Raw genomic sequence first — 2655 nt, 5'->3', positions numbered from 1 at the left:
CTCACATTTCCATGTTTTTGTTCGAGTCCTGCCGTCTGCAAAAATTTTATGATTCACCTTCACAGTTCTTCTGGGACAGAGCTTCTGGGACTTGTCATTGTCAGCCTGCTTCCCCACGAAAGTGAGCAACTCCAATTCTGTAATTAGTCCTGTGTCATATGAAACCCTTAAACGCCGATAACTCATTGTTTGAGATTTGATACAAAAAACTACCTTTTCAAGAAATTCTCAATGTACTCCTTTTTTGGAATAGCACTTATTTATAGAACATAGGCTGCAATGTGGATATAATATAAAACACACCAAATACGAGCTTGGCGAATTCCAATAAGGCCTAACACATATGCTTCAGGCAAAGTCACAAAGTCATCTTTGAAAGGAGTGCAGTCACAGTAACTCTCAAAACGTATATGCATATAAAGGCATGTCTGCCTGCAACGATTTAACCGCACAATGGTTTGCGCACAACACATTTGCAGAATATGTGACATCTAATCACTGAGCACAACCCTGGAACTTGGAGTTGGCGGTTTAATCCAAACTGCTCAAATCTGTGGGCAACACCACGACAATAACTATGACAAATCGCAGTGTGTGGAAAAGAGATCGCCGCAAATCTGACGCACAAAACGTTTTCCAGACAGCTATTTCATCAGTGTAGTATTTCTCAACTGTCTATGCATAGTGGATTTTAAAATGATATATATATATATATATATATATATATATATATATATACTTACTGTAACGTATAGAAGTCAGATACGTTTGTGGGAAATTAAGAGCTAGTAATACACCAATGAAGCTAAGAAGGCATCTGCTTACTATTCTGTAACAGAGAAAATACGAGCGGTTGAACTTACAGCAAACAGGGAAACGGTTATAAAAAAAAATTCGATGCAGACTATATAAAGCAAAGAGTTAAGCAAAATAACAAAATCTTAAAATAATGTGTGGTTCATAACAATAGTAAAGTAGAGATAAACATGTAGAATTCGCTACCAGTACCCGATCCTCTGCAGAGGGTGCGAAATGTACCAATGTGTGATCGTTAGGATCTACATCTACATCTACATCAATACTCTGCAAGCCACCTGACGGTGTGTGGCGGAGGGTACCTTGAGTACCTCTATAGGTTCTCCCTTCTATTCCAGTCTCGTATTGTTCGTGGAAAGAAGGATTGCCGGTATGCTCTGTGTGGGCTCTAATCTCTCTGATTTTATCCTCATGGTCTTTTCGCGAGCTATATACTGCTTGACTCCTCGGTGAAGCTATGTTCTCAAAACTTCAACAAAAGCCCGTACCGAGCTACTGAGCGTCTCTCCTGCAGAGTCTTCCACTGGAGTTTATCTATCATCTCCATAACACTTTCGCAATAACTAAATGATCCTGTAACGAAGTGCGCTTCTCTCCATTGGATCTTCTCTATCTCTTCTATCAACCCTATCTGGTACAGATCCCACACTGCTGAGCAGTATTCAAGCAGTAGGCGAGGATAAGTATAACATGAAGTGTAGACCTTAGGAAACAGGTTGCCATAGTTACTGACTTACATAAACTCAGTAACATTTAAAATTTCATTTATCTGGTCATTTTAAAAATTAGTTTATTAAATGCTTCATATTTAATCATTAATTTCATTTCAGTTTTATCAAGCGCAAAAACGTCTCTGTGTTCGACTGCGACTAATCGATACTTCATATATCATAAAAAAATTTCATTTTATAATTCTAGAATAATTTCACAAGAACTGAAACTAGTTTTTCGTTTACATTTGTGTAAAGAAGTCATATACTAGTTAGGAATGTTTTCCAGCTGATAATTTTCATTATATAATTGATTTTGTAAAAACGTGTTGTTTGTGAACATATTGTGTAAATTCGGCACCAAAATCAAAAGAAAAGGATTCTACTATCAGTTTGTGAATGTCAACATGATTTTGATCGTAATCGTGAAACTTCCTGTCTGTAATAATGGATGGCATCACCTGTAATTCTAGAAACGATATGTAAGTAGTGACAAATCAGCCATTGGAGAGCCGAGAGCCAGTTTTTTAACAGTTTTTGTACATGAAACTTGTACTAGTCGAGGCAATAATGAGTAATTATAAAATCGAAGCTTAATGTCAATCTGATTACTGAAAGTATGTATTGGCATAAACAGTCTTTAGCTACGCCGTGAAGAGCTCGGGAAGGTGCAGCGAATTTGGTGAAGCAGATATTCTCAATTCTTTTACCGCCACTACAGCATCAGAGTTCACCAAATAATGATTATTTCCTGCTAAAGGTTACACCCACCAATCAGTGGTTTAACTTAAGATAAATCTGGATCGTCCCCCTTTGGCCCTGTTTATTTCAACTGTGGTTGAGGAACTGGGACTACAACTACCTTGTTAATGATGTTATGCTATCAGAATTTTGAGTTTCAGGTTGATTTGTGTAGTAATGGACGCTAGTGTAACGGAAAATTTAAAGGAACACACTGGCATAGAAATCTGAAATGCACGATATACTAATGCAAGAACATGAATAAGGAGACGATAACTAAAAATGTTCACCCTTTGAGCACTGCAGACGTGATATGCCACTGCACTCCACCTTGCCACAGGGCCTGCGGACTTTGTTTGCAGCTGAAGTGGACTTTCCCGTGGACCCT

The sequence above is a fragment of the Schistocerca nitens genome, chromosome 4 (assembly GCF_023898315.1).
Source record: "Schistocerca nitens isolate TAMUIC-IGC-003100 chromosome 4, iqSchNite1.1, whole genome shotgun sequence".
In the NCBI taxonomy this organism is placed as follows: domain Eukaryota; kingdom Metazoa; phylum Arthropoda; class Insecta; order Orthoptera; family Acrididae; genus Schistocerca; species Schistocerca nitens.
Note: the sequence above shows the minus strand (reverse complement) of the source record.